Below are 7,788 nucleotides of genomic sequence, written 5' to 3'. Positions count from 1 at the left end.
GGCTCTCACCCAGAGGAGGACGTTTACAGGAAAATCCTCCTGGCTGGAATTTGCCTTCTTTTTTATATTAGAATTGAAACAGGGGGTCGCAGTCATGGCTTCTGCAAAGGCAAAGTGTTCCCCAAGTGATAATGAAGGGAATTTAGCTGTGCATATCATCATACACACAAGTTTGTACTTCTGGGAGTTGCATCTCTAGACTTAGGCCTTTACATGCCTGAAACTAAACTTTAAACTAACCTACCCCTGCTACTAATCCTTATCTTAAACAAAATTCTTGAATCTTGTTTTTCATAATTCTAACCATCTCATCTCTGCTATGACAACACGAGCAAAGAAACTGACAGAGCCCATCCAACCCATCCAAATCTAAGTGATCAGATTGGAAAGAAACAGCCCTATAGTTAAAAATACCTTATAGGTCAAGACTGAACTACTGAACCTTAGTAGATGTTTACAACAGAAACTCTCTGTATATTTTTCACCCTGTGTGATATTGAGATAATGCAAAATAAATCAAAACTTGTGTTTTTTAAAAGTCATTAAAGATGTATGCTGTAGAGCCATTCCACCTTGGAAAAAGAACAGTTCAAAGAAATCATTAAAACACCCAAATTACCATTCATGATGAGTGCAAAAACCTCTGACCACAAGTATATATGGGTTAACGTGTTTATTAACCCATCACACTCATTGGCAAAGCCATTTCATTTCCTCATATGTCACTGAATAGTGAAAACCTCTGGGCTGTTGACTTATTGACAAGCGGACACCACAATGGATGATTCCACAAATTTGATTTAGCAGCTTTTCACGCCTGATGCCCTTCCTGATGTAACCCTCCAAAGGACTTGTCTCCTCCCGCTCTCCAGACATTAATCATTTGGATGTTAGGCAAATGTGTTAACCACTACACTATGGAGCCACAGTGTTAATACATATACAGTGCTGTGCAAAAGTCTTGAATCTTTATATTTTAGTAGGAAAATGGAAAATACAGACATGCAAACATAAATGGAAATATATTAAAAAAAGATACAAAAACAGTTTGTAAAATTCAACCTTGGTGTGGTATGACCACCTTCATTTATCAACACAACCCTAACTCTCTTAGGTAAAGTTTAAACAGTCTTCTGGAACAGTGCTGCAGGCATGTTGAAGGACATTGAAAGCTCTTTTTTAGATATTCGCTGTCTTTTGTTTTTTCTTTCTCGAGATTATCCGATGCTGCTTCAGTAATGTCTGGGAGTGATATGCAAATCATGAAAGATCCTACTCTGTGCTTTACAGATGGCTGTAGACACTCACTGTTGAACCAAATCATCTGCTTGTCTAACTTCCCCAGATTTTTTAAGGACACACTGCACAGTACGTAGAGATATGCCAGATTTACAGATATTAGCTCTTGGGTAATTGCCTTGTTGTTTAAAAATACTATTTTTAAGCCTTTTTGTCACTGGCAACAAAGTTCCTAAAAATAGAATTTAAAATTGTTAGATTAGCATGGGCTCTTTGCTAAATTGTCTGTTATTTGTAGACTGCTAACTCAAGGGATGAACACTGATTCACTCCTTGAGTTAGGCGACTTTTATATGCCTGAATGATTCATAGGTCTGTGTTAAGTGGCTTAAAAAAAACCCTACATAAACAACAAAAAATTCCTTTTAGAGATGGTCAGGTAAAAGGGCCGGACTAAAACTGAGCAAAAGGCAGCCAATATCTAAAGACAAACTTCTAAAAACTTCAGAGAAGCTTTTGTAGCACTACTGCTCAAGACCATTTTGAAAAATGATTACAACAGTTTGGCTTCTTGGAACCAAACTGAAAGGAGTTAGCAGTGGATTAAACGTTTTGCACAGTAATGTAGGCCAAGTTTCCCTAATATCATGTTTTACCGGCAACTTTAAAATAAGGAGCACACTCTCAGGATCTGAACATGTAGCTGGTCCTAACTATACAGGAAGTATAAGAAACCTCATTGTCAAGTATACAGAGACATGCAAACACAACACAAAGTCTCATATATATGCATTGAAGGATGTATTTGTACACACAATCCTACTCCCTGTCTTTATAGCTTAAATGTGTTTACACATGTGAAAACTAACAAAGATGTACAGTACATGCCTGCGTATACAATGAAACAAACGCCAACAAACATTATTTACAGTGGGTGCTACAGTTTGCCTCCTCATCCCGCATCTCCTAAACGTCTTGTGTTAACCCCACCCCCACCTCCACCACACACACACACTAATTAAACTGAACTGAAATGAAAAGCTGATCTGCCATTCCTCCAAAGCAGCAGGAAGATAGAGCAGTGATTTCCGCCGTGAATCGATAGGACAGAAAGACGAACACTTATTAAAGTTTCAGCGGAAGAAAAAATAAGATAAGGAAAGACAAGAAGGGAAGATAGAGGGAAGAGGCTACACAGGATAATGACTGGTGCTATCAGACATGTTGCATCATGCAAACTGTTGTGTATTAATTGCTGTGGGCTTCACATTTCTTCATTTCTGTCCATCAGATTTCTTCATGTTGCATGTCGGTTACTGTGAGATAAGAAGAGATAAACTGTAGATACAAACACTAAAACAGAGGGGAGAGGAGGAGGGGGTGGCGTGAAAGCAACAAAGAGCATAAGAAACTGAGAGGGGAGATGTGGAGGAAGGGAGATAGACGGGCTGTGGTGACAGTGATAGAGAATGAGCAGACTCCTGGGACAGCAGAAGCGAGTCCATCGATTTAGGACAGTAAGCTGGCTCACATTTCACCTCCTCAGCAGTAATAGCAGCGCTTTGCCATGGAACTGAGCCTCATATCCCGTCTGGACAGGGTCACCTCCACTTTATAAGTGTCTGTCTGTGTGTGTGTGTGTGTGTGTTGAATGAGGGGATGTTGGGGGCTGGAGGGTCATGTGCATGTGTACAAAGACAGGAAAACAGAAAATGTGGTATTGAATTTTTTAAGTTTGTTTGTTTTTTGTTTTTTTTGTTTGTTTTTTTTTTACACAGACTAAACAACAGCCACATAAAAATAACTTACTTCCATGGTATATCACATAGATATAAGACAGCCCGAAATGAGCTTCTTTTTGTTGCCCTGGTTTACAACCACATGGCATCTAAACATTCTGTAAAGTCTGGCACATCCCGTAAGTCATATGTTGGCCTCATCAGAGGGAACTGATAGCCTGTATGAATCACATCTATCCAGAAGGGTGGACTACAGGGAGACTGGACTGGGTTCTCAAAGCCGTCCAGTGTCATCCAAGAGGGCCAAACCATGTGACAGACGACCGAGCATGTGGCATCTCCCTGACCCCTGACCCGGAAACCTTTCCCCTATCTGCCCCTGCTGTGGCTAACGGATGGCCCGGGACCTCAGTGACCACTGACCACTGGGACTCTTTTGTGTTAGTGATCAATCACATCAGAAGAGGTCACACAGGGGTCAGATCCCAACCAGGTGAACTTTGACTCTCCAGTGTGGGATCTAGCTTGTGGTATTTGGGTAGGGTGTCTATAGGACAGATAACACTGAGATCTGCAGATAGATGACAGATAAGACAGATACAACATTAGCAATGTGTGTGTTTATGAAAACTGACCACAAAGCCTGCACACACTTGACAATCCGATGCAAGGACACCAACTCCAAGCAGAGAAAAAAGCAAAAATAAAACAACAACAGGTCTTCTGTATCAATTGAGAATTCCATAGAGAGAAAATCTACAAATTCTCTGGCTATTCACATTTTTCCAAGTGGTCAGCTAAGGACTGTTTTCTGGACTTGAGTCAAAACCTTTTCAGTACCACTTAGGTTTATACCCCACCTGACAAAGATGACCACCCAGGAAGCCAGCGACATTTACAGTGAGCCGTTTCAGCCCATTAGCCAGCATCAGCTCCCCAAGCTTCAGCACCTCGTGAGCAACATGACCAGCGGGTCTAGGATTTAACTAAACCACAAGAGCACCGCCATCACCACCTCCTCAATCATAAAGCCTGGTACTCTAACAGGAAGAAGAAATATGGTTTCTCATAGATTCCTTCCTGCTTGTAAGGGACCAAGCAGTCGAAGGATGCCCAGGCATAGGTATAATTTTTAAAATGTGGGTTTTTTATACCCCATAAACACAAAGACAATATCAAGAAATATAATCGTAAATAGGCTATTTTAAGAAATATGTCAGCCTAAAAAAAAAAGAGGTCAACTGATTAGAACTCTACACGAAAACAATGCCTAACAAAACCTAAACAAAGTGACGTAACTCAATGAAAGACAGCTCAGTCTATATACTAGTGGAGTAAACCAAACACAGGGGGAAGCCACAGGGACAATAAATAATCTTATATACAGAAACCACATTCTCACCCATGTGGACAAAGAGGATGGTTCAGTCCATTTTGCTGGCCCTTTGGCTTAAAACAGCTGAAAACCAATTGTGCATGCCATCATTTATTATACAATGTAGTGTCATGATGTGTAGTAAAACAACAAACCAAAATTGATTAAATCAAACTAACTGCGCAAAAATGTGGGAGCCCAAAGTCTTGTGGTTGTGGACGTGACATCACACTGCTGTTTTACTGCTATTATCTCACATAAATTCTCACCCAAAATCATGATGAAATGACAAAGGGAAACTGTGGATAACATTTTATATCCTATACATGAATGTGTGTGTCGGTTGGGGGACGTGTGTGTGTGTGTGTGTGTGAGTATGAGAGAAAGAGAGACCCAGATGTTCTTACAGGAAGAGACAAATTTAGAGTTCATCCCTCGTATATTTGGACATCACTCACTGACTGATTTATAGAAACAAAAAAAGAAGTTCAAAGACATTTTAACCCAAAATATCTTCAATTTCACGACTTTGAAATGTCAGGGACAGCCCTGTAGACAGTTTCATAGATTTAACTTTCTACGTTCACAGACTGAACTTCTGAACTCGCGCCGATCCGAAGTTAAAGTTAAAAACCACAGAGGACTCGTCATTCATGTACACTAAACTCACAGCACTCTTGCCCCTGGTTGGCTTCGCCGCTCGAGGGACGCATCTTAAGCACTGCTAAACTAACATCACACTGGTCTCGGGTCAGGAATTAAACACAAGAGAAAAGAGGGGCTATAGAATGATTTTGGCCTGTGGCAGGCGCTTCTCACAGGAAGTTTATTTTTGTTGAGAGCCATACGGCTCACATGCAGAGAAAACATCCAGAGAGAGCTGCCCGCGCACACTTTCAAACATAAACACAGACATGAATGATTAACAGGGAAATTCCTCTTTCATTCATACTATATCATACAAGCATATTAGAAATGTTACTAATGGGGCTTTTCTCTTTTGAAATCTTTCTCTGAAGTGCAAGGTGTTTTTAAAAAAAACCCTGTTGTGGCATTTTTTTTTTCTTTTCAAAATACTGAGCCTCTCTCACTTTGACCATCTGGCTGGTCAAACAGATAGTAGTCTCAAAGGTCACAACAGCTAGGGTCCTTCATGACCCTGTCAATACCAGTGCTGCACTTATCTGTAATGGAAGCCACTCTGTGAGACTGGTAAGTGTGGTGGGGGGTTGTGCGCTGGGTACTGCGAGCAAGTGTGCGTATGCATTTGTCTTCATATGTGTGAGCGGTGACTGTGCTCAAATTATTCAAGTGTGAGGACTGTGTCCTTGAAATGCTCACCGGTCAAGGGTGCATCTGTCAACTGTCTGCTGGTGTCTGAGTGCGCAACGAAAGGCGAAGTAAGTGTGTCACCTGTTTCTGGGAACTAGTACATCAAGGGGTTAGTATGGGCTGGAAACAGCACTCTGATAGGCAGCTGAACACTAAATAATAATAAAAATAATAATAATACTAAGCTTGTTTTTTTGTTTTATGTATTGTACTGTGCAAAAGTCTTGAGTCACTCCTCAAGTCTTTATGTTTTTGCTGTGAAAATGGGAAAAGGTGCAGCAATTTATTGAAGCATGTAAACATGCATGGGAGTGCAGCATACCCATGTATAACCAGTAAAACCATGTTTGTATAATTCTAATGAGCTTGAAAGCCAGTATTTGGTATGATTGCCTTTAGTCTTGAACGTAGCCTAAACTCTCTTAGAGCAAGCTTATATGTAGTTTCCTTTAAGTAGTCTTTAGGAAAAGTTCTCCAGGGTTCTTGAAGGAAAAGAATGCACATTTGAATTCATCACTCCATAAGATCTGGTGCCTCTGATTTTCAGTCAATTTCTTGTGTAATTTATCATACATCAGCCTTTTATCCCTGTTTCCCTTCCTTAAGAACAGTCACTCTTCTACTGAAGAAATCTTGGACAAAGCTTCAGCAAACAGCAGATGGGTCAACTCAGGGTTTAGAGGCATCCCAAGTCTTTGCTGGATTTTTGTTATTAAGGACATAAGTGTCAGATACTATTCATCTGCAATAGATAGTTGACAAGCCTGCCACTACTTCCTCTGTCCTCCGCCTGTTCAGCTCAATGTTTTTTCAAGTACAGACTGCACACTTCCAAGTTTTCATAAACTGGTGCAAAAATTGAATTTTATGCTTTTATGCATTATCATTGCCATTTTTCATAGATTCATCTGTTGAAATATGAACAAATTATGTGTTTTTGTGACCGCTACACTGCTGTAGTAGATCTTAAGGTACCCACACCTACCAAATGATGCTTTAACCCATTTCTGTCTACCCTGTGTCTTTCACACAATAAAGGACATAATGTATACGAGAGTAGCAGCCTATAAAAAGCCTTGTTGGAATGAAAGCGTCCTAGCTGTAGCTAGCACTGGGAGCATGGATGTTCCTACGCTTGAGCCAGATAATAATGAAATGCTGGTGTCAGACAAGAGACAGGGAAAAGAATCAGGCCTGTGGAACAGAGGGCTAATAATAGCAGCTGAAACTGTGCTATTCCCACCACTGACTGAGGGACCATCATCACACTTCTACGCACACACACAGAGGCTCAGACAGACACACACACACTGGCTTGGCACAGAGTTTAAACAGTAACCTGATCAAGCCACCGCAGAAACCAAAGCAATCAGGAATCAAAGCAAATCCAGTATGCGTGCAGAACGTGCATGTGCGTGCATGTGCCGTACAAATGTGAACACGTGAGGAAGTGTGTGTACAGCGAGTAGGGCGAGCGAGCCAAAGATAAATGGAAGCAGAGTTTGGTGGAAACCACTTTCCCCTCCATAAAGTGAAGGAGAGCATGTCTCTGATGTGCCCTACCAGAGAGGAAAGAAGGCCTTTCATTCAGCATGAGGAGATCTGTCTCTTCTCCTCTAGCCCTTCATTTCCCCCCTCATCTTCACTCCTAGAGAGCATCTGAAGCCCATTCTCTCCCTCCGCTCCCCTCTCCATCAGCCACAAATATAACAAAAGTCTCTCCCTGACAAGACGAAAGGCTTTCTGCTCCTAATTGTACCCAGCCGTCACAGAGACGAAGGAGGTGAGGAGATCGGGAGAGAAGAGGAGGGACGAAAGAGGAGAGGAGAAAGGACTAGGACAGGGAAGTGGACTTAAAGCAGGAGAGAAGAAAGGAAGAAATGAAAGATGTGTTTGTTCAGTACCACATGCTGACACGTCTCTCTTATCTCTTGCCCAGCCAAACCATATGCCCCTAGGCCACAGAGGGAGGGAGGAGAGAAAGATGAGGTGTAAGTGTGTGAGAAGGATATAATAAGTCTTTGCAGGATGCAGAAAATTGTGAAAGAGGCATATGCCATGCGTACTGTAGGTATGAGTTATTCAAGGTCAGCCAGGGAGACA

This window comes from Perissodus microlepis, chromosome 15 (assembly GCF_051167445.1).
Source record: "Perissodus microlepis isolate ML-2025 ecotype Zambia chromosome 15, ASM5116744v1, whole genome shotgun sequence".
Taxonomy (NCBI): domain Eukaryota; kingdom Metazoa; phylum Chordata; class Actinopteri; order Cichliformes; family Cichlidae; genus Perissodus; species Perissodus microlepis.
Note: the sequence above shows the minus strand (reverse complement) of the source record.